The sequence below is a fragment of the Erpetoichthys calabaricus genome, chromosome 18, assembly GCF_900747795.2.
Source record: "Erpetoichthys calabaricus chromosome 18, fErpCal1.3, whole genome shotgun sequence".
Taxonomy (NCBI): Eukaryota; Metazoa; Chordata; class Cladistia; order Polypteriformes; family Polypteridae; genus Erpetoichthys; species Erpetoichthys calabaricus.
Genome location: NC_041411.2, coordinates 35615932 through 35641413, shown reverse-complemented (window position 1 = coordinate 35641413; position 25482 = coordinate 35615932). Strand labels below are relative to the sequence as shown.

At 37.3% G+C, this 25482-nt stretch overlaps 1 protein-coding gene across 2 annotated transcripts in view; it reads right to left on the bottom strand.

Moving 5' to 3' along the window:
• Window positions 1-16189, bottom strand: part of brpf1 (bromodomain and PHD finger containing, 1) — a 49951-nt gene extending 33762 nt beyond the window's left edge. The window contains exon 1 of one of the 2 annotated variants that reach the window (XM_028825266.2): window positions 15850-16189. The gene's annotated coding sequence lies outside the window, so the exon portion shown is untranslated. The remainder of the gene's footprint in view (window positions 1-15849) is intronic. The other variant, XM_028825264.2, reaches the window with a different exon arrangement.
• Window positions 16190-25482: the final 9293 nt, after the last annotated feature.

The following is a 25482-nucleotide window of genomic DNA, read 5'->3' as shown; positions in this document are numbered from 1 at the left end:
CCCAACCCATTGCAAATATCCCTAAAATAGGACACCACCCAATTGTTATCCAAGAAATTACGATATTTACATAAAATTCATTTTAAAACTATATATATTAGTTCCATACATATCACGTTAGGATGTGAATGTATATGATATCTTTACTGTTTTCTATAAAAACTATTAAAATATTACTTTATATAGAAGATGGAGGAGTTTGTCTGTTCCTTGTGATCGATTGGCTTGCTAGGCAGCAATAAGAAAAAAAAATAAAAAATAAATAAAAAAGCAGTTTTTAAGTAACACTTTGCTTGTCTATTTATGCAGCTGAAATTCTGACATTTGAGACCTGGGAGTCTGGTTACCTGCTTAATATCTTTTGGCTAGCCTGAAGGTAAAGCATGCACTGTTTGATCACCAATACAGTATGAAGCTTTTTTGGCAGTATTTATGTTGACAAATGACAATAAATACACACAGAAGACTGAAAATAGGCAAGGCTTTGAATTACATTCTTTATTATACTGTTTGATTCTTGGACTCAATCAGTTTCATTCAGAACCAGACATTATCATTGATGCTATAGAAAATTCTCATTGGAAATTTGAACTTCAGCATATTTTTCTTACTCATGTTTAACCTTTTCATAGTTTTATATTTTTGAACTGTTGATATTGTTATGTATTCTTAGAACTTAAATTTAGATGTCACTGTTAGTACTGTAGTTCTTGTAACAACTCTTATTATTTTTATGACTGTTACTGTTATGCTTTTTTGACATTATCTATAAAGCATGCATTTTAAATGAAATATAAAACTATGAGAAACCTATAAATCTGGGGAAAAAAGGAACCCAGAAGCTAGTTCAGAATAGTAATGCACAGTATGCATTATTTTTGACATTTCATAAACTTTTGTCAGATGTTCCTAGCTTTTTATACTTTGCATTTCAAGTGTGCAGATGATCATTACTACAAGGAAATATTTTGCACAAAATTAAAGAAATAAATACACAAACAAATAAACAATACTGTGACATGACAATAAAGAAATAAAACTGCCATTTTTATTTATTAAAACTGAGAAGATGGGATCTAGCAAGTGTTGTGTTTTAATTGGCAAACTGCCAGCAGAGTTGACATACACGCTTTGTTTGACTTGAGAATTTCTGTGGCTCAAAGTTGTGACTGAGCATGTTGACTATGAGTACAAGAAAAAGCTGCTCAGAATTTTCTATATATTCTATAAACTCTGAATTCATCATTGGGAGACCACATCTGAAGTGTCTGCTGTAAATGTGGTAATTGATGACTGAAGTTTTAATTCAGATGTACTGACAATTCAACATTTAAAACACAACACTTCCTATAGCCCGTTCTCTCAGCTTTGACAAGTGAAAGTGACAGTTTTAAATTCAGCTTGTTCTTCATGTGGCATTTGGAGGAATATTTTGGACAGAATTATATAAATAAGCAACAACAAAAAAAAAAACACATTCCATGACACATTAATTTACATTCACATTTCATGCACTTTTTCTTTATTTAGATAGACAGATTTATTGTCACATTGTACTTTTACTTGAGTATGTATTTATTTAGTTTTGTCTAAAATATTCCTCCATACATTAAAAGACATTTCACAATACATTTTACACATTCAATAATTCCTTCATCATATACTGCGTGGCGGACAGCTGGGCCCCATAACCGATCGGGACACCCCTTCGACAAGTGTTCTGGGGGAGCAACCATGGGCTGCTTAATACCTCCCCCCTGGCTGACGGTGGTGCCTCATCTTCACGCAGGGCTTCATGGGAGATGAAGTTCTCCACAGCCCTGTTGGGATCTGGGGTGGCTGCTGCATGGGTCCCTGAGCCCGGTTGGACGAATCTTCAGTCCCATCCGGAAGTGCAACCGGAAACAGGTGATCAAGCACCTGGAACACTTCCGGGTGGGCTATAAAAGGGGCCAGCAACCACCACTCAGAGGCCAGAATCGGGAGAAGGAGGATGAAGCTTGACGGGAGGAGTGGTGGTGCCAGAAGGGAGTGTTGTGTTTTTGCTTGTGCTATTTTGGATTGTGTTGTGCCTGTGGGGTTCACGGGGAAGACAATAAAGTCTGTGTTTTGTTTATACACGTGCCTCCATGTGAGTCTGTGCCGGGTCAGGTGCTGTATAGCACCTTATTACAACAGATATTCTCAAAGGAAAAAATATCCTATTTATTTTCATATATCCAACATGCAGGCTGAATGAAGAATGTTAAGGCATCAGTGTATTAAATTACTGTACACAAAATTGCCAAAAATGAGTCTGGATGGAGTTATAAAATAAGCAGAGCAAGTGGTTTCTAATTATGTAGAACAGAAACCAGCATCACAAGCAATAGGAACCACTGCATCAATTATATATTATTGACCTTAGAGGCTCCAAAGGAAAGCAGAAATGTGAAACCTGAGTAAGACATCAACTATAAGAACCTCTACCAAACCTGTGACAGACAAGTGTAGTTTATGTAGCAAGACCTTGTGAGAAACAACAACAAAACATTTAAAGTCATGAGTTCAATTCACTATCATTAACAATGTGCTTGTATCGAGCGAGGTTGGTATGTGGATTACATTAAAGATACTGCTTCAAGTATTGACGTAATTCAGTGTGGAGACCATATGACTTAGTATCTTAATAAATTACAAGTTTAATTTAAATAAACATGTTTGATAAAAGATGTGCAGAATCTGCCTTAAAGATAATCCAATCCAAGTACCATCTCGGATACTCAAAGACTTGATAAAAGTTAGCTGCCACCATAAGCCACTACAAATTGGCTTAAACTGTCATAAAACTCAACTAACTGCTTCCAATTCCTTGTCTCAGACACAAGAATTATCTGAAAAGTAAGCCATTTACTCGTTTATTGTCACTTTCTAAGTTTTTTAGTGCAAACCCAGAGATCTGGAAACACAAGACTGTTATAAGGGGGAGTAAACATTGTGTGAAATATGGGACATTATTATGCAAAGCCGACCTCCCATTTAAACTAGACAGATGTATTAATTTACTTGGAAATTTTTGATTTTGTTCACCAGGCTGCTTGGTTCACACAGAATATCTACAAAGTGTCTCAGAGACAGAGGTACAGCTAGTGAAAACTACAGACCTGGGGCCTCATGTTTCCACGCTCACATCGTGATGTATAAAAACTAAACTTGGCGTAAAGCCACGCACATTTTCATGCCAGGTCAATCTCTTGCGTACGCAAGTTCTCCGCTCAGTTTTGCAAACTGGCGGCACCCAGTGTCAAAGCATTGCTACTGTTTCTGTGTGGTTTCCCTTTATTTTTTAGATTCACATCCCCGACACGGCTTTATCAAATACACTGAAATTAACCGCATATCGTTTATTAGTTAAAGGCATCTGATTGTAATGAACCCGTAACCATATAATGGTGCACAGAATGGCCAAACTATTCCAAATACTATAGTAGCTTTAGCGTTGTCACTGTCAGCGCACCACTCAGAGTATTTAACCCACTGTATCCGAGTGTGGAATCACAGCTCTACAACAGCTGATCGGAAAGATGATTATCGGGATACAGCATTTAGCACACGCTGCCTCAGCCATGTTCACAGTCTATTTGAACTTCTACCATACAGTACGGCAAACACTTCAGTCTTTCCTGTGGGGATCAAGCGCTTCAGAAACAGTTTCATCCCAAGAGCTCTAAACGCACTCAATCAGTCCAAGTGTTCCTGGTAGAACTGTTTCTACTTATAAGTACAATCACCTCACAGTAAACTTGCACTACAGTTATAATATTGCACAACCCGAGTCACTTTATAAAGCACGTATTTATATATAATGACGACTGGCTTCTAAGTTGATTTAGATTTCCAAACACTATTTTCTTGGAGCTCTTGATATCCATATTTCCATTTCATCTTATGTTTTTAAGATGAAATGCAGTAAAACATGTTTATTACATTATACAGATAATTTTAATTAAGTTTAAAACTTATGTATATCGTTAATAATTAAATGTGAGAACATGGTGGACAGCAGTAGCAACGAGCTGGCGCCCCGTTCAGGGATTGTTCCTGCCTCGTGCTGTATGCTTGGTGGGATTGGCGTGACCCTGGATGGATAGATGGATGGAATAATTAAACATGCACTACAAATATATTTCAATGATCCATAAAAGTTTTGAAGAACCGGCGTTCTAAGCTTGCAGATAGCTTGGCATCTATTACAGAGCTGATCGTGTGGCGATTGGTTACTTGGAGAAAGAAAAGGAAGGACAGGAATTGGGTTAGTATGTTTGAAAGAGACAGTACTGCTGCAAGAAATTATTTAATCGAAGGTCGCGCACGGTGCAGCAAGCATCTTGATGGAGGCAGGAACAATCTCTGGACAGGGCACCAGCTCAATGCTAATACTGCGCCACCTTGTCCCCATGTTGAATACATGCTTTAATTCCTATCATCATGAAAATGATATCAAGTATACATCTTAATATTTAAATTGTTCAGAGAGCTGTAATATCATGAATGTAATGTATTCTGTGTCCTGTCGGTGGAAGAGAAAGCTCATAGTGATTCAACACATAGACTACATACAATACAAAGCATTTAATGTGCTACTTTAGTTACAATTGGATTTAAGAAACTAGTAAATTAAACGATTTTAAGATGAAGTTTGACGCTCTATTTTAATGGCAAAATAAACTATGTGATTAAAGTAGAAATTTCGAGATTACATTTTTTTTCAACTGTGTCCCTATTTTTCTTTTCTTTTCTCTGTACCCTAATAAGCTTCCATATGACACTCAGACTACGACTCGCCTTTTCAAACAACTTTGATAAATTTCTCCACTTCTTATTTCAGGCACTTTGCGACTTTCTGAATTTGAACTTTCGAGTTTCTCCACCACTCCGTTACTCGATCATCTTCCTTCTGTTGTTAATATCACTGCTTAAATCAACAAATAGTATGTTTTTTCTTGCCTCTACTTGGTATTCACATACGCATGGCGTTACGCATGAGGCCCCAGGTCATTAAAAAAAAAAAAAATCTACTGATGATGCAATTTTTAAGCCATTATCTCCCAATAATGATAAAAAAACAGACTGAATCTGACAGCTATGAAGCTCCAGGCAAAAATTATTTTTTTATATTTACCTAATCCTTAAAGCAGAGGGCAGGCCACCAAGTACTCTGATCGCCTGCACAGTAATTGATAGCTGCTGACTGTGGGGTGGGGTTGGTTGGTTTGTTAAAAAAATGGTGTAGCATTCAATCTGGACGCAAACTATATTTAAAATCAATGTGAATTTTTGAATGGGGCACACTATAAAAGACCTATGCTGTTTGTTTTCTTTCACAAGGTGTTACTGTTCTTATTCCAGCTTATTCATGCAATTAAATAAGTCAGCCACTTACATTGCCCATATTGCCATACATCATTTTCCATAAATTTCAGCTGCAGGACAACAACGGTCTTTGGAAATCTCAGCAGTATGTTTATTGTGTGCTAAACTGGGTCAATGACTTCCTTTTAAAAAGGGTTAATGTTATCCTGCAACACAATGCTAAATATGTTTTTGCTTCATGGATCCAATGTCCTGGATTCAAGTCTGGTGCAAAGTTTTGTCCATGTAGCATCTGTACATACTCTCCCCGTCTTTGTGAGCTTTTCTCTCACATCTATAAACATGTATACGTGCCGAGTTAACTTTCGATTACATATTAGCCCAATGTGAGTATGAGCATGGGTGTCTGAATGAGTGGGCTCCGAACGGAGCTAACAAACTATCCAATATTGTAGTCATTTTGTAGTCAGCATTGCCAGAATAGGTAATCATTATTAAATTTTGCTCAAGAGATCTAAACTCCAGGACTCATCAATATATATCATTTGCATTATTAGGTCAATATAGTTGTGTGTGTACCTAACCCATATTTCTCTCTTCAGGAGAAAAGTGTAGCTGAAAAGCAAAATAGAAAGAATGTTGATAGAAACTAATTAAGAATAACAAATGAACCAAAGCAGCTATACTGACATCAAAGGAATAACTTGTTATACTGGCAAAACAAGTAGCGAAACAAGAAAAAATATTCTCTTTCCATGGAACTAATTTCATAGAACACTTGGAAACAGACTATAATGGAAGTTTTACATGTTACCTGGGAAAGCCTGAAAGGCATTTCATTAACAGGACTGACAAAGTCTGGTGTGTCAGTCAGACACCTGAAAAGGTTCATACAAGACAGATAAAACTGAACAACAAAAAGTGGTTTTAATAAACATTAGTTTTATTTTGGTTTTACCCATCAATTCTGACAGGCACTACACTACCTTCAGTAGCTGGCTCCTTTTATATTAGTTTCTGCCTTTGTAAACACCGTCTCTTCACATGTTCTGATGAAAATGATTCTCACAGAAAAAACACCTTTTATTAAAACCTATAGTAACAGCACACTAAATAACATTAGGATTGCACTCAAAGTTAAAGGTAGAGACAAAATCCTATATAGTTGTAACTTCCAGACAACTCTTTACCCAGTACATCAATGATTCTCAGAGTGTTTTGGACCAAAGCCCACTTTGCCAGTCATCAAAATTATTGTGGACTACCTATGGTCTAAAATCACTCAGTGCAAACACTGCATTACAATCATCCATTAATTTTCTAAACCCGCTTTATCCTGACAAATGGAAAGACAAGTTTAAACAGGTGTTGAGATGCCACTATTAAATTAACTTTTACTTTAACAAAGCAGAAGTAGGTTAAGGAAATACAAATTTTAAAAAAATGGCAGCAGCAAGCATAATGATCAAATTTATATGGAGAACAACTTACACCAGCAGCTGCAAGTAAACTTCTGAAATTATCTTTTTAGCCGTATGGAATCACTTATCTGACTCCAGATACCCCATGCTGATGTCACTGAGGATTTAAAAGGAGATGTCACATATGTGTGAAAGATCCAAGTGTGACAGGAAAGAATGAGAGAGAGAGAGAGAGAGAGAGAGAGAGAAAGAATGAAAAATGTGCTGGATGACAGAAGAGCAGGAAGATGGCATTATATAGGAAGAAGAGAGACAGCAAGAGATAGTGAGCAAATGCAATCCCTACTGTATATAAAAAGGAGTAGGGAAGAGCAGGAGGAGAACTGGTTAGCTTCTTTTAAAATGTTAGATGGAGTACACATATTAGTTATTTTGGAGGAGTTACCATCACGGTAACAGCTGTGAAATTCACATTGGAGTTGAGGTTAGAGTCAGTCTGACGTTAAATAAATAATAAACATGATTAAAGGGGCTGAACCATGAATTTGGTTTGATGTGTTGTTCCTTTCAGTACTTTTTACAATGATGCAAATAAGAGTGTAACAACAATTCCATACACAGAAATAAAACAAAAAGAACCTTCAATGTCCAAATTTGGAGGATGATAGAGTTGTTTGGTCATATGCTCAAGTAAGTTGGAAAGTTAACTAATATTTTTTGTCAGATATGACATTTTTCTCACACAAGACTGTTAATGTAATTGCATCCTATTTTTAACAGGTGACAGTTATGGCACGAGTTGTACCCACTGGACATCTGCAACTGGAAAGACAGAGTCAGTTGACATAACAGTACAGCTCCTTCAACTCAAGTGACTTACAGAAAAGCAAAGCTATTTTTTCCACAAGAGTCTCACACCACCTGACTTCTGTAACATCATCTTAAGGACCACACTTGACCTGTTCACTCTTTTATTAAACCACTGTTCAGAATGATTTCTAGGACTACAACCAAGTGTGAAATTTGAAAATGAACATGCTTGTCATGACTGTAAACTCCTGGGGCTGGGTTTCATGATCTGGAGGTACGGAGATGTCAGCTAGGCCACAGATATTTTCCAGATATTTTAAACACAGAGAAAATTTTGCAGTTCCATTCCCATTTCTTTTTTTGCATCACAAACTTTATTATTCTTATCAAACATTTTCTTCACAGTAGAATAGTGCATAACATGAAATATTTTAAGCCTGCTAAATCCAATCCAATGCAGTGTCACAGGGGATGCTCAAATCTACCCTTGTAGAACTGGGGGAAAGGAGAAGAACCAACCATAGACAGAGCAACCATTAATTGCAGGGCACACTTACACACTGGAAACAATTTGGAATGGAAACTAACCTAATACACACATCTCTCAAACATGGCAGGAAAACTAGTGTACCAGAAGGAAAATCCACAAATACAAAAACTGTGAATGGGATTTGAAAGCAAGACATTGGAGCCACAAAGTATATATACCAACCACCTATCCACCGAGTGCCAACATAAAAATGTAAATTATGTATAAGAAATATATATTCCATCCGAAAAGGAACTACGTTAGCAGTGATGTTATTTTTCATTAAAAAAAAAAAAAAAAAGACATCCTGTATTTACTCAACCTGAGAGGTTTTATTACAGCATATGCAAGTATATATAAGCATGACTCGCAGAAAAAAGGCTCAGAAAGAAACGGAAAAAGATAGCTAAAGCTTCATCTAAGTCTAAACATGCCTCAAGTTCAAATTCAAGATATGACCTGGCAGAGACAGACCTGGAACAGATAGGCGAAACAATGGATCTCTCAGGACCTGACGCCTCAGCATTGCCTCCATCCGAGAGCAAAAGTGGGAGCGAAAATGCAAGTGAGTCAGGCCAGGAGAACTTGTCAATTCCAGAAGGTTCATTGGAATTGAAAAATGCCTTGCTTTCCATGCTGCCAGCTACCCATTGCAAGCCGGCGGCATCAACTCTGACTGGGCTTGCTATTCCACACACAGAGCACAGGGAAGGCTGAAACGAACAGCTAAGGACGAAGGTAACGATCGCAACAATAACTACCACATTTGGAGAGGACATAAATGAGATAAAGAGCAATATAAAGAAGATTACAAAGGATATAAGAAAAGACAATGAATAAAAGGATGATGAATGATATGAAGGAAATAAACATGACAAATGAGAAGCTGTTTCAGGATATTAAAGACTTGGAGAAACATTTAGGTAATTGCTTTGAGGCAACCTTTAAAGCTACTGTATGCTAGAAGAAATAAGAGGAAAAAACTGAGGAAAATGCGAGTAAGTCTGAAAATAAATTTAGAGCACTTGATGCTCAGTTTGAAGACGTTTAACAAGTGTTCACATCACATATTGAAATAGTCGAAAAAATGGCTTCTGCTGCTGATGGAAAAGCAACAGCCAATACATCTGAATGCAAAGTCCTTGGAGACAGACTAGATGTGCTGGAAGACGGATATAGAAGGAACAATATCAGAATTGAAGGTCTCCCTGAAAACCGTGAAAGCCCAAACCCAGTGAAATTCATCGCTGAATTATTCTCTCAAAAAATTGGAGAGGACTTCAAATCAGACACTGGAATATTAGCAGATTACCGCATACGTGGATTGAACGCCTCAAAACCTAGAAGCTTCATTGTATGTTTCACTGAATTACAATCAAAGATTAATCTGATGTCACTTCTCAGACTGAAACGAGATTATATTTGAAAATAACCGTATTCGCATTTTCCCTGATTTTTCAGCTTCAACAGCTGCTAAACGTGCTGCATCAGATACAGTCTTGTCTGCCTCGTCTATCTTGCCAAATTGAGAGTGGATATTTAAGGCAAGTTTTACATTTCTAGTTCTCTGGATGAAGCAGAAAAAGAGCTAAAAAAACGGACCCCAACACTTCTTGAAATACGATCGTGAATCACATTATGTCCTGGCAAGGCAAAGAAGACTTTACCTGCAATTTGGCCTATCTGCAGTGAGACTTTATACATTTTATTTCCTTTCCTGCTATTTTAACATTTTAATTACAATTATAATTGTGTGTGTGTGTGTGTGTGTGTGTGTGTGTGTGCGAGAATGTATATGCATGCATTTCTTTACACTACTTTATTCCTTCTACACCGCTGCTTGGCAGGCTTGTTTTGTTCTGGACATGCGCGGTCTTCAGGCATGTTAGAGGACTGGGACTTTGTGAAGTGTGATCTAGCTTCACTTGGGGTGGCAAAATGGGGGGAGGAGGTGTGTGTTTTGAGAGAAAGAGAGCAAGCTATTTTTGATCTATCCTTTTCATCCCCACAAGTGCCAACACAACAATAGGCTTCATAGCCATAACTCCTTGCAATATTGGAAATTAAGGTTTAAGCTATCATATGTAATAATGCATATCCTTAATTTAAGATTATAAAATGACAATAGAAGTTCAGAAGCAATGTCTCTGTGACCAAACAGTAATCTTTGAGACCTTTGACATTCCAGCTCACAATCATGAACTAAAGAGGAAGAAAGAATTCTCTCACCTAACAGGTCTAAATGCCAAGATAGTATTTTTACAGGAGGCTCACTTAATTAAGAAGGATCAGTTTTGGTTGCAAAGAGACTGGACTGGCCAAATATTCCACTCCAGCTTTAAAAAGAAAACTAGACATGTGGAAATTTTAATTCATAAAAAAAAAATCATTTGTAGTATCAGATGTAGTATTAGATCCTGAAGGGGGATATGTCATGGTTATGTGTAATTTATTTAATTACAAAGTGATTTTGATAATATCTATGTACTCAATGTGGATGACAGACACTTCATCCTAAACATATCTGCATCCATTCCTAACTTGAACACTCACAAAATTATAATGGCCAGAGACTTTAATTGTGTTTTAAATCCAGACCTGGATATGTCTTCAGCTACAGGAGTGACAATATCTAACACTGTAAAAATAATCAACAGTTTTTAATTGATCATAACTTATCAGACCCATGGAGATTTCTAAATCCATACTTAAGAGCATATTCGTTCTTCTCATCAGTACATCATTGTTGCTCAAGAACTGATTATTTCCTTATAGATAACAATTTCTTGCCCACGATCAAATCTTGCAAATACGACGCTATTACTATCTCCGACCATGCCCCTCTGATCACGGAGCTCACATCATTATGTCCCACATACTCATCTTGTAGCTGGCATCTTAACCCCTATCATCAGCTGACAAGAACTGTACAAAATTTATATCCAGGCAAATTGACTTTTTTTAATGAGACAAATCCATCCTCTGAGGTTTCTGCAGGAATACTCTGAAGGCATTTTTAAGAGGACAGATTATCTCATATCTTTCCCACAAAAATAAATCGGAAACCAAGAAGGCATCAGAGTTAATCAGTGAAATTATCAGAATAGATCGAGAACACGCCTGGTCTCCAAATGAGGCACTTTTTAGGAAAAGACAGTCTTTGCAATCAGAACTCAACCTCTTGACAAAAAAAGAAACAGAACAACTCATTTTTGAATCGTGACATCATTACTGTGAATGCGGAGAAAAGGCTAACAAGATCTTAGCATAACAAATCCATAAGCAGGAATTTCGCAATGCAATATCAGTAATCACCAACACAGATAGGGATAGAATCATTGGCCATGAAAATATAATGCACACATTTAGAGACTACTGTAAGTCCTTATATTCTACTCAGTTTAAAGAACACAAGACACAATTTAATGCGTTTTTTGATACATTACGGATACCATAGCTAGATACTCTAAGTACAGAGGAATTGGATATACCTCTGAGATTATCAGAATTACTAGATTCTATAAACTCACTTTAGAGATGGAAAGCAGCAGGTCCTGATAGCTACCCTGGTGAATGTTATAAAACATTTTTAGTTAAGTTAGCTCCCTTCTTATTAGCAACATTTATAGAAGCCAGAGACAAAAAGATTCTACCTCAAACTTTTCGCCAAGTATTAATTACCGTTTTTAATAAGAAAAATAAGAACTTAGTACAATGTGCATCATACAGACCAATTTCACTTTTGAATAATGATGTTAAGATTCTCAATCCTTCTAGCTAAGGCATTGGAGAGGAAGTGCTCCCTCCAGTAACATCACAAGACCAAACCGGATTTATTAAAGGTAGACATCTGGCTTCCACACTTCGACATCTGTTTAATGTAAAATATTCACCCATAAAGTCTAACACTCCAGAGATCATATTATCTTTGGATGCAGAAAAAGCATTTGATATGGTTGAATGGGATTACTTGTTCACCACTTTTTATAAATTTGGGTTTTACCCGAACATATGTGCATGGATCAAACTACTGTATACCAGTCCAGCTGCTTCAGTTTGTATTAACATTATCTCAGACTACTTCAAACTAGAACGCGGTACTAGACAAGGATTCCCCTTGTCACCACTGCTATTTGCAATCGCCATTGAGGCATTGGCTGTTTACTTTCGAAATGCATCAGAGATAAAGGTATTTTCACAGAAGGATATATATATGCATATAGATATATAACTATATGCAGATGATATGGTACTGTATATATCAGACCCACAAAATTCGGTGCCTACACTAGCAGAATTTCAAAAGATATCTGTACTCAAAATTAACGAACAAAAGTGTGCTCTTTCCAGTGAATTCACTAGCAAACAACATTAGATTGGACATCTTCCTTTCTATCATTGCATATCAGTTTAAATACCTAGGGGTCAACATCACAAGTAAATGTAAAGCTCTTTTTCAACAAACTTTTGATGTCTGCATAGACAAAATTAAACAAGACAGGCAGAGATGGTCTACTATTATGAAGATGAATATCGTCCCTAAGCTTCTGTTCCTACTGTATTTCAAAACATCCCCATATACATTAACAAATCTTTTTTTAAGAAATTAGATTAAATCATAACATCATTTATTTGGAATTTGAAAAATCCACGCATTCAAAAGGCGACCCTACAACGACCTAAATGAGAAGGTGGCATGACTCTACCTAATTTTCAATTTTATTACTGGGCAGCAAACATAAAAGCTCTAAAAATCTGGACATTGACACAAAAAGATGAACACACACTAGGTTGGCCTGCAACAGAAATGAAATCCTGCAGCACTTCTTTATATTCCTTGCTTTGTACACCAGTTAATACAAGGTTTCATCAATATACTAACAACCCCATTGTCCAATGTAGGAAGCACTTCAAGTTAGAACATTTTTAATCTTTGCACTTCTGCATGATAACCACCTCTTTCCACCCTCTCGAACAGTTTTTAATGTATGGGAAAACATATGGGATTAAATCATTTAGAGATCTGTATATAAATAATGTCTTTGCATCCTATGAACAATTACACTCCAAATTTAATCTCCCATCAACATAATTTTTCCATTAACTCCAAATTAGAAACTTTGCTAAATTAAATCTGCCCAATTTTCCTCACCTCCAACCTACTTCTATTCCAGAAGATATACTGATCATTCTTGGGGATTCAGACAGCATTTCTGTAATACATAAACATTTTAAAATCCCTTTCTCTTAAACATCAGAGTAGAGTGGGAAAATGATTTCTTACTCAACATTTCAGAAACGGAGTGGAAGACAGCCACACACAGAATTCACTGTAGCTCCATACGTGCAAAACCTTCAATTATTCAACTTAAAAAGATTTTATCAAGCACATTTATTTTATTTAAAAATGTCCAAAATGTTTCCAGGGCAAGACCCAACCTGTGAATGTTGCAATCGAGCTTCAGTTTCACTGGGCCACATGTTTTGGGTGTGTACCAAGTTAACATCATTCTGGACAAAAAAGTTTTAAATGCCTATCAGACAGCCTTGATGTCACAATCACTCTTAACCCATTGACAGCTGTGTTTGATGTACTCCCAAAATTGCTTAAAGTGGAGAAGGACAAACAAGTTGTAATTGCCTTTACTTCACTATGACACATAGTCTTATCTTGCTCAATTGGAACAATCCCAACTCACCTCTTTTAAGTCAGTGTGTAACCGATGTTATATACTATTTGAAATTGGAAAAAATCAAATTCTCACTTAGAGGATCTGTGCAAAATGTTTTTAAAGCCTGGCAGGAACTAATCAATGACATTTTAGAATAAGCATTTATATCGGAGAGAAGACTCTTTTCTCTTGGGTGGGGGTGGGTTTGAATTGTTTTGTTAAGTTTGACTTTAATGTATGGAATGTTACATGCTTTTAATAAATTCAATAAAACAAAAAAAAAAAGGATAATTCACAATACGATGCTCTTGGATTCTGTCATCAAGCTTATCTTATTGGTTTATAGTGTGATTACTGTTGCAGGGAACAGTGAGATTCTTACTTGATTGTGCTAATTAATACAGACCAGCAATAATTTCCCCACAGTTTAATAACCAGCTCATTCTTACTAACTGACTTGTACTGCAACTGCTTTGACACATTACTATCTATGGACTCGTTAATGATGTGTTAATTTATTTACCACCACATTAGCAACTACATACTTTTAAGTATGGACACTATAAAAATGTAAAAGCTTACATAATTCACAATAGGTTAAAAACATCTTATTATCAAAAGAAATTTGTTTTATTTCAACTTTCCATCACAACACAAATATCTATGGTTTCCAAAAGTATGCACTTAATCTTAAAAGTGCAGTATCTTCTACCTCTCATGCTTGGAAATGACCCATCGTGTATGTGAACAAATTATGAAAATGACAAACACTTTCAAGGCAATTATTCCAGAACTTGAATTAGCACACAATCACTAACTAAGCCTAGGCAAAATTTTACATGAAAGCCTACACCAAATAATCTTAAGAAATGATTTTGTGAGAACAGTTATTCTGTCCAACACAAATTATATTATTCACCTAATGAGTTCATGAAAACGTCATTATCAGAACTGAAGGTCCCTCAACAGATACTTTCCCATACGCAGCTATGCAACTTGCACTGTCTGCCTATCGTAATTTGTTACAAAAAAAAAAACACACACACACTATGTTATGATATCTGAAAGTCCTAAGTTGATCGTTTTAAATGCACCACTATACAACTTGTAAAACGTGAAAAAAAATCACAACGGATGACCTTTACCCTTAGCTAGTTTCCATGTGTACTCCTGTGCTCTATCTGAAGAACTTTCCATAGGGGCAGCTGACATTTTCAGTTGTTCATTTGCATTCTTAAATGTTCATGTCTATTCTCCTGAGTTTCAACAACTTTAATTACTGCTCTGTAGTCCTTGAGTATGTCTAGTGGCTCTTCTCTGGTACTAAGTATTTTTGTCCAAATACGGGGAGCTGACCTGTGCAGATGATTTCCCCGTGTAGTCTCGCAAGCACGTGCGATTACTATGTCTCGACATGTGTTCCGTAACACATGCTACATAAACCTACATCCGATTCGTTTAGAAAGACTGCTATAATGGGCATAAGTGCCCATAAAAATAAATCCAAAAGCAAACTAAGCTAACAATTAGTAAGCCATAATTTTGTCATAAAAGAACGTCATCACTAGTTCTTTATAAAACATGCAATTCTAATATACTGTATGATAAAGCAGAAGGAGTTAAACAATGGAAAGAGCCTGTAAATGTTCACAGAGCCGGAAGAAAAAAAAACCTGATGTACTGTACGTACGAGTAGGTTTAAGTGTATGACGGCCACTGAATGAAATTTCCGGGCAGTGCAAGTAGCACAGCCGAAGCTCTAGCAAACCTAATGATGTCAATTAGATAACTCCAGATAATTCGGGGGGAAAACCCTGATAGTGTACTACAGCAGCACACGTGTGCAAAACTGGAAATAAATGACTAAACCCCCATTCTCCCTGAACAAGACATGCAAATCACTGAAAACGATTCCAGATTGTGCAGAGTCAAAGAAGGGCGCCTACGGGTCCAGCCTCCCGGCGGGCGCGACTTGCCGTTCGAACTGGGACAGGCAGCAACTCCCCCAGGGTACAGCGAGATCACCAGACCATACTTTACTACAGTGACTAAAAAAATCACTCACCCACTTCAGGGTCAACAAGCCAACCATCTTCTCGATCGAGACTGCCTCATGTCCTCCAAATTTTTATATAACTAAATCCGCGATACGTAAGGCTCCAAAGGTTCGTCGGCTGTAATCAAGGATTCCAAAAGACATTCCACGTTAGTTACAGCCGTGTGAGCGCAGGAACCCGGCCGGGGACCTGCGGAGAAAGCTCGCCACAGCCCAGGACCCGGCCATTGCGCCCCACTGCTCACGAAGCGGCGGCTGTCGCCAAACGGCAGTCAAACAAAGAGGGGCCGCGGCGTCGCAGTGGGCACGCGCGAACAGGAGCCCACCGCCGCACTTTCGACACGTGCTTGGATTTAGTTAGAGACAAAATTTATGTCGCCAACTAAATCAACAAACAACAACCTGCCTTGTGTTCCCCTCTTCTTATGCAACATTTTTATTTATAGCATTTCACCTTTTACACTGGAATCAAATGGCGAATCTGCTGACGTGTATATTGCTGGAGCGTTTATTTCTTTTACTTTCAGTTTATTTACACGCCTGGAGAGTGGTGTGATACAGGTTTTTAAATAAGCTATTATTTTAATCACGTTAATTCCACAGTAAGGTAAATGGTAACACTTAGCAACACAAACAAACGACTTTAGGATGTAAATAGGTGATGGTTTAGATGTAAAAATATTAAATACACTTTAGATCTCTTGCATTAAATTCGTTACGAAAACAGACAAAAACAAGGAAATTCAACCAGTTTTCGTTAAGCGCGAACCAATAATACTTGCGATTAATATCGGGTAAAATCAAGAGTATTTGTTATTTAAAACAAATGATTTCATGTCTAACATGGGCTGGCTTTGCACACCATACGCATTGCTCTACATGACCGGAATCTGCTGAAACGGAAATGAAGAACAGCATTAATTGTGGGGGTCCACACTCCGCAATTGAGTTACTCTTGTTGTATTACAGTTTCAAACAGCTGTGTTTCTTAGCCGCATTTTTACATTGGTTTTATTTTATTCTCATTTAAATCGTGAACGTTGCTTTTCATTGATGGATGAACGAGAACAAGGTCATGTAACAGTCGTTTTACCAGCAAAAAAAACTTCCGTGGTAGACTCGGGAATGGTCAACAACGTACTGCGCATGCGTCTTGCAGTCCGCTTTTCCCGCTCATCATTTAAATGAATTTGCATCTGAAAGACTTAATCGAAAAAGTGCGCCTTCCCACGAGGTGAAATGAAGAACACGATTAAACAAGGGGAGGATAAGTAAAAAAAAATAACAAGTACAAACAAATTCATACAAGATTTAAAATATAAAATATTGTGGAACAGGATATACAGAATTATACAGAAGCATTATAGTACATAACAATATGTTAAGGGTATTTCCAAAAGTGGAATTAATAGATAGATAGATACTTTATTAATCCCAAGGGGAAATTCACAATGTAATGCGCGCATATTATTCTTCCTACTATCTTGAATAAAGTAATGTTTTGAAGTTTGATTTGATGTTCTTAAACAATAATATGAATACTAAGAATAATAATTTTCACTGTTTATTTCTTAATCTAATTCAGAACTTTGCCTTTCCTGTATCTATTATTTAGTGTTTAATGTCTGATATTAGTTTCTTATCCTGTATTGTTAATGTAATCCTTGCTTTTATTCCTATACTATTCCTTTGAATACTGTATTTGTAAAGCACTCTGAGCATGAGAAAGGTGCTATATAAATAAAAATTATTATTATTAATGGCTTGGCATCCTGTCCAGAGTCTGTCCCTGCTTTACACTCCGGTGCTGCTCTGACATGAAGCTCAATTTAATTAAACAGTTTTGAAAATGAATGATTCACAGCATATTTTCAATGCATTAATAATAAACAAGTCCAACAAGCCATCCATTTCCAAACATATTCATTGCGGAGTCAAAGGGCGAAGTGAATTCTGCCAGCACTGCACACAAGGTACCAACTACTCAGACCGGGTTAATCAAATATTAAAAAAAATCTACATTTTTAAAATTTTTGCTTACCTATTTAACTTTAATATTTTATTATTTGGTGCTCTGGCCATAGAATGTGTATATGTTGACAAATACAGTGTGCCTTGGTTGATTAACAGCACATTCATAAATGATGATGCAAGCTACCACTTCTTCACACCACCTCTAAATCTCAGCTCTGCTCGGTTTCCTTGGCACTTCATAATATAAAAGTGAGGAATTTACTCAGGGCAACAACCCCATCTCAGCTGCTCATCATCCCTGGGACAGAAGCAAGAGGCAAACTCTGGGCCTTTGACTCAGAAAGCATCAGTGTTTGGTAAGTGGCAGATTGGGGCTTCTAATTTTGAGGGTGCCACTTATGTAGCATCAAGCTCTCTTTCTGTCATTTTCTCTCTCTTAGCCTTTTTACACTCACCCTTCCTGTTACAAAGAATGAAAGAGATATACAGTGTGCCACAAAAATGGTCACTGCTAAAAGCAGTGGTCCAGCTAACATCAACATGGCAAACTATTCAAATGGTTAGATTTGCAAATTTGTTTTCTCAGGTAGTTAAAGGAGGTCGAGAAGCAGTATTGGATCATTGTGGTTTTACTGCTACTACAGTGAGGAACTTTGGCAATCTGTTTGTTTCTCATATAGACAAATAACATGTCTAATACAGAGCAAAGTGTTGTTCTTCTTGAGGTCAGGTGATAAGACCAATATATTATATCTTTTGTAGGAAATACATATGTTTGAGTTTTATAATGTCTGCAAAATTGGTTGGAGGTGCACGCGTTTGGGGAAGAAGCTGAAAAGCCCAAAGGAGGAATAGCTTGGTTGAACCCACATACAGTGCTCATAAAAAGTAAAAGTTTTATTGTTATACAACATTAAATCACAGTGAATTTCATTTGGAGTTTTTGACATTGATCAACAGAGAAATTCTCTTTAATATCAAAGTGAAACAGCGATGTGGCCTGACCTACATGATGAACACCAAAAAAAAAAACACTCCATGCAAGTCTGTTGAAAGTTTATTGAAAATCACATGTCAGGGGGTGGAGACAAGTAAATAAATCTCAAAGTCACTGAATACCTGTTGGAGTCCAGACCTTGGAGGTTTGTGAGGGTAGAGTAAAATGAATGCAGCCAAATACAGAGAAATAAGACAGTCTGCAAGAAACCTGCACTTTGGGAAAAGATTTGTTTTTTAGCAAGACAATGACCCAAAGCATAAAGCCAGAGCTATCCTGGAAAGGCAAAATGGCAAAAAAACAATATGGGTGTCCTGGAATAGCAGAGTCACAGCCCAGATCTCAATCCAATTGAGAATCTGTGGCCCGACTTGCAAAAGGCTGTTCACTCAGGATCCCCATGCAGTCTGACTGGCCATGAGCAGTTTGGCAAAGAACATTGCAGCAAAGTGGCAGTGTGCAGATGTGCAAAGCTGATAGAGGATGGTGCATACAGACTCAAGGCTGCCAAAGGTGCATCTGCTAAATACTGATTTGACCGGGGTAAATACTTCTGCAAATAAATATTTTGTGTTTTCTATTTTTAATTTATTTAGACTACTTGGCAGAGATGTTTTCACTTTGACATTAAAGAGTCATTTTTATTGTTGGTCCTTGTCCAAAAAGCCACAATAAAACCGCTGTGATTTAATGTTGTATAACAATAAAATGTGAAGATTTCTAAGGGGGATGAAGACTTTCTACAGGCACTGTATTATGCAATATGATGTCACAGCACCTACAGATGTGACATTTATTATGGATTTTAAGGGCATACTTGAGACTTACCTCACAAAAGTAGGGCACCATTTATAGTGCCAATTATAACATTACCCATTGTCCACCTGGGATCACTGACTGCTTCTGGACTCGAGTCTGACTTAAGCATCCTGTAATATTGTAAACTGACATAGATTTGCCTTTGGAAAGTTAATGATCACTAGATTTGCATATGGGCAATGGCGTAATCGAGACAGATTTCATAAACAACACACCACCAGAAGAGTTAGTGTCACAGTGGGGGGATAATATGGACTTTAATAGCTTGTAAGAGGTAGTGTGACCATACAACAAGGAGATTCTTTGATCTGCAATATGATCATGTGGCAAGGCTGACTGGAACCATTCTTCAGCAGAACAGTGCCTGATCATAAACTGCCACCATCTCCAGGTAAAGCTTTTGTGGGATCAAAATCCTTCCCTTGCTAGCTATGGCCCTGAATCAGTTTCTGGCAGTGAAGCTGTGAGACATTCTGATTAACCAGCAATAGCCTTTATCACAAGCTCAGCAGACCACTACCTCTTCAGAGGAACGGTTTTGCAAAGTTTCCTTGTATTTGGTACAGTACATGATTTGATGCCTGTAGAACTGTGCCTTGACCCATAGCTACCTGTTTAGCAAACTGAACTGACCTCACATACGGCACTGCTCTAACTCAATAAATTGCTCCTTTAGTCTGTTTTTGGAATTTATTTTATTCATGTTTTGCCTTTTCTGAACCTCAGTTTTCAAGCAAACTTTGTGCAAGGTCCTTAACAAGATCCTTGTGAATTTCCCCTTGGGATTAATAAAGTATCTATCTATCTATCTATCTATCTATCTATCTATCTATCTATCTATCTCTTAACCTTCAATTGCTCCAGGGACACTGTACAATGGCTGACCCTGCGCTCTGATCCCAAGGGGTATGCAAAAACTAACAAATTCCTAATACAAGAAATTGTATAAGGCGAAATAAAGAACAAAAAAAAAAATACAAATATGTCAGAATTTCTTAGAATAAAAGAATAAAAAAGGGCAATTCACTAAACAATGAGACAAATTCAAAGTAGCAATGAGAAACTGACTGTGAAATTGTTTAGAATGAAACCCCATATCCACAAAAGGTACCCAGGACTGACCTAGGGAATCCCTGTGTTAGCCTGTTAGTTAATTATGCTTTTTCATCTCAAGAATCTCTCTGTTAAAGTAAAAGAATTGTTACAAATTGTAAAGCAATAAATTATTTTGACATTTCTGCTGTGCTGGACAAACTTAAAATCCTGTACTTTCAGGAGTCAATTCAGACTCCTGGTGATTTCTGGTAAACTATATAAATTTGTCAGCACTAGGATGCTCCCTGACACAGGGCTAGATGAGACATGATGATTGACCAACGGAGAAAAAACTTTCAGACATAGGAGGAATATGTAAAGCCCACATAGGCATTACCAGGGTAGATGTTGGGTGTCTAAATGCTTTAATTTGTCATGTCTTATAGAACTGCAGCAAAATGTGAAATGGCAGAATATGTATTCATTTAAACTGGACTGTAAATGCCATTTACTTTTGACTGCAGATTGGTTATGTGTTTGAGTGTCCTCATGATAGAGACATTCCATAGGGCACCATATACATACCTTGTTTGCCATGGACTGGCCCTAATGCAATAGGTGCTTTTAGTGGGAAAGACTTTTGGGCAGAGCCATTGGATTAAATGAGTGATACATTTCACATCCTATGATCTTGAAGGCTACTGTTTGACTGAAATAATTATGAAGCTTGAAAATGTAGACAATGATAGTGATAAACGAGAGCCAAAAACAGATGTAAAACATAACAGTTATAACTGGAGAAATTACCTATATTACTGTGTCAGGCCTGGATTTTGGTTTTTATCCAGGACACACACAAGTCCAGACACTCAGATTCCTCACTCAGTCTCTCGAGAGCCAAGATCCAGGCCTTTAATGACCTCCTGGGCACAGTCACCTGCAGTGTGTCTGTCTGCAGAGAGAGTGTCAAGAGGTTTACTTACCTTGGCAGTGACATTCATGTCTCTGGTGACTCTTCCTATGAAGGCAGTAGACGGATTGGGAGAGCATGGGGGGTCATGAGGTCTCTGGAAAGGGGTGTGTGGCGCTCCCGATATCTTTGCAAAAGGACGAAGGTCCAAGCCTTTAGAGTCCTGTTGCTTCCTGTCTTGCTATATGGTTGCGAGACATGGATACTATCCAGTGACCTGAGACGAAGACTGGACTCCTTACCTGCATTGTGAGGGAGCGTCAGTTACGGCACTACGACCATGTGGCGCGATTTCCCGGAGGGTGATCCGGCTCGTAGAATCATTATGGTTGAGAACCTGAATGGCTGGACCAGTCCAATGGGATGCCCCCGTAACACCTGGCAGTGGTGAATAGATGGTCATTTCTGGAGGGTGGGACTGGACTGCGTGTCTGCCCCGGGGGTTGTTATCCAGGATCCCGAGCTGTTTCATCGTGTGGTGGGTGTGGCAACATGCTGTACCAGTGCATGCTCAGCAACCTGACCTGGACTGACTGTGTCAGGAGATTTGTTTCTAATGATATATCATTGTTGTGGTTACCATTGGTACCTCCATATCCTCAGCCTACTCCAAATTATTCTTTTGCTAGTGCTAAATACTAGTATTCTTTATTTAATTCAGGTAGTTAATGTTAGCACATCAGTGTGCTGAACTCGTCTATATTTAATCTCATTTAAATTTTCCTTGGTAAATTTAATTTTCCTGGTATATCTGCCCACTGAGGGTGACCCATTAAACCTAATTAGATTGTATCACACTGGTACCTTTGTGTCCTGAGGTTGCCTCAATTGAAATTAATTCAACTGGTTAATTCTGATAATTTTATGTCCCAATCCTATGCCTGTTCAACCTCATTTTAGGGGTTAATTCTAGTATTTCCTGAGTCTGCTTCTGTTTATCTTAATTTGGATGGTTAATTCTGATACTTTTGTGTCCCGAACATACTTGTATAAAATTATTTTATTATTGGGACTAATAATTGGGTCACTTATTCACAGTCTTGTCACTCTTTAACCTCATTATTGAAGTTAATAATTGTACATCTATATCAGTGGCGTAGCGTAGTGGGGGCGGCACTTTTAGGGGGCGGCAAAATTGCACAATAAATAATAATAATATCTTGTAAAAATTTGAACCATACCTAAATAAGGGGGCGGCGGAATTTTCCTCTGCCCCGGGCGGCTGACACCCACGCTACACTAGTGATCTACAGTATATCCTCAGACAGCCTTTATGTAGTTTAATTTGATTTCTAGATTTCAGTACCTTTCCATCATGAATCCATCTTTATTTAAACTCCGTCTAATGGTTAATACTGATACTTCTGAACATTGGCCATAACTATTTTTAACTTAATTGGAAACAGTTTAGTTTAGGTACAGCAAAAATGCACCTATTACACATTAACTCTTATGTAACACGATCATAACAAATGCTTCTTTTGGTCTGCACAACAACAACAACAACATTTATTTATACAGCACATTTTCATACAAATGATATAGCTTAAAGTGCTTTACAGGAAGAAGAAAGAAAAGTTTATATGAAAAAAAATAAGTAACAAAGAATAAAGTAAGGTCAGGTGCCCAGGAGGACAGAAAAAAACAAAAAAATTCCAGATGGGCTGGAGAAAAAAAACAAAATCTGCAGGGGTTCCAAGGCTAAGAGACCACCCAGTCCCCAACTGAGCATTCTACCTAGCATAAATTATCTCAATCAGTCCTTATGAATTTCAGGCTTCATGTGAAGGAATTTGATGATGATGGTCATGTGAAGATCTGGCCTTCAATTCATCAATTGGCGCTGATCGCCACCACAGAAAACCAGAAAAAGAACAGCAGAGTACAGAATGCAGGGCCTTAATGAAAATGATAATTCAATGCACATATAGTTTAACAGGGATATACAAAAATGAAGCTATGCGAAAGCCATGTTGAAATAATGGATTTCTAGCAGTTTTTTTAAAATGCTCCACAGTATAAGCCTGGCAAATTTCTATTGGTAAAATATTCCAGATTTTAGGTGTGTAACAGCAGAAGCTGCCTCACCACTTCTTTTAAGTTTAGCTCTTGGAATTTTAAGCAAACACTCATTCGAAGATCTAAGGTTACAACTTGGAGTGTAAGGTGACAGACATTCCAAAATATACAACAGAGCAAGATTATTTAAGGCTTTGTGAACCATTAGCAGTATTTTAAAGTCAATTCTAAATGGCATGGGTAACCAATGTAATGACATCAAAACTGGAGAGATGTGCTCAGATTTTCTTTTCCTAGTTAAGATTCTGGCAGCTGCATTCTGCACTCGTTGCAACCGATTGATGTCTTTCTTGGGTAGTCCTGAGAGGAGTGCGTTACAGTATTCTAGTCGACTAAAAACAAAAGCATGAACTAACTTTTCAGTGTCTTGCGAATTATAAGGGATCTAACTTTTGCTATTTACCTTAAGTGAAAAAATGCTGTCCTGGTAATCTGATTAATATGTGATATAAACTTTAGGTCAGAGTCAATAATTACCCCTAAATTCTTTACCTCCATCTTGATTTTTAAGCCTAATGGATTAAATTTATTTCTAATACCATCACTATGCCCATTTTTGCCAATAACTAAGATTTCTGTTTTCTCCTTATTTAGTTTGAGAAAATTACTACTCATCCATTCAGAAACACAAATAAGACATTGTGTCAGTGAGACAAGAGAGTCGGGGTCTTCAGGCACTATTGATAAATACAGTTGTGTGTCATCAGCATAGCTGTGGTAGCTCACATTATGCCTTGAGATAATCTGACCTGATGGAAGCATGGAGATCAAAAAGAGCAGTGGACCCAGGAAAGATCCTTGTGGAACACCATATAGAATATCATGGGTCCTTGAAGTATAATTACCACAACTAACAAAGAATTTTCTACCTGTTAAGTAAGACTCAAACCAATTTAAGACATGTCCAGAGAGGCCCACCCACTGACTAAGGCGATATATAAGAATATTGTGATCAATGGTATCAAATGCTGCACTCACATCTAAGAGGATGAGAACAGATAAACAGCCTCAGTCCACATTAACCAGCAAGTCGTTTACTACTTTAACCAATGCAGTTTCTGTACTGTGATTTGTGCTAAAACTGGACTGAAACTTGTCAAGAATAGCATGTTTATGTTTACGTTTAGCTGCGTAATGACTGCCTCTTCTAGAATTTTACTTAAGAAAGGCAAGTTAGATATTGTCAAAAACACAGGAGTCATGATTATTTTTCTTGAGCAGGGGTTTTAACAACAGCAGTCTTAAGACAGTCTGGGAAGACTCCCATAATCTAATGATAAGTTTACTATGTCAAGCACACTATCAATTAGAACATCAGATACTTCTTTGAAAAAGCTTGTTGGTATTGGGTCAAGGACTCAGATGGAGGGTCTCAGTTGAGAAATTATTCTGCATAGATAGGGTAAATCTATCTTGGTGAATGAATTTAATTCGCTTAAAATGGAATACCGGGATTTAATAGGATCAGTTTTGGGGGTATGTACTATATTATTTCTAATATTATTAATTTTGTGTTTAAAAATATAGCAAAAGCATCACAGGTTTCACAGGTAGTTTTTTGGAGGTATTCCATTGAGTATCAGCAGATAGGTTATTCATATCTATGTAGTGTAGTAATCTGACGTGGTCGTAAAATTACTTGTTAATATGTAGGATCTTATACTAAATATGTAATATCAAGAGAAACGTATCTGTGTTAAACCACCTCAAACCAGTTTAAAGTGAAGTTGTGTTAGTTGGTCACCTTGCAGAGATGAACAAACACTTT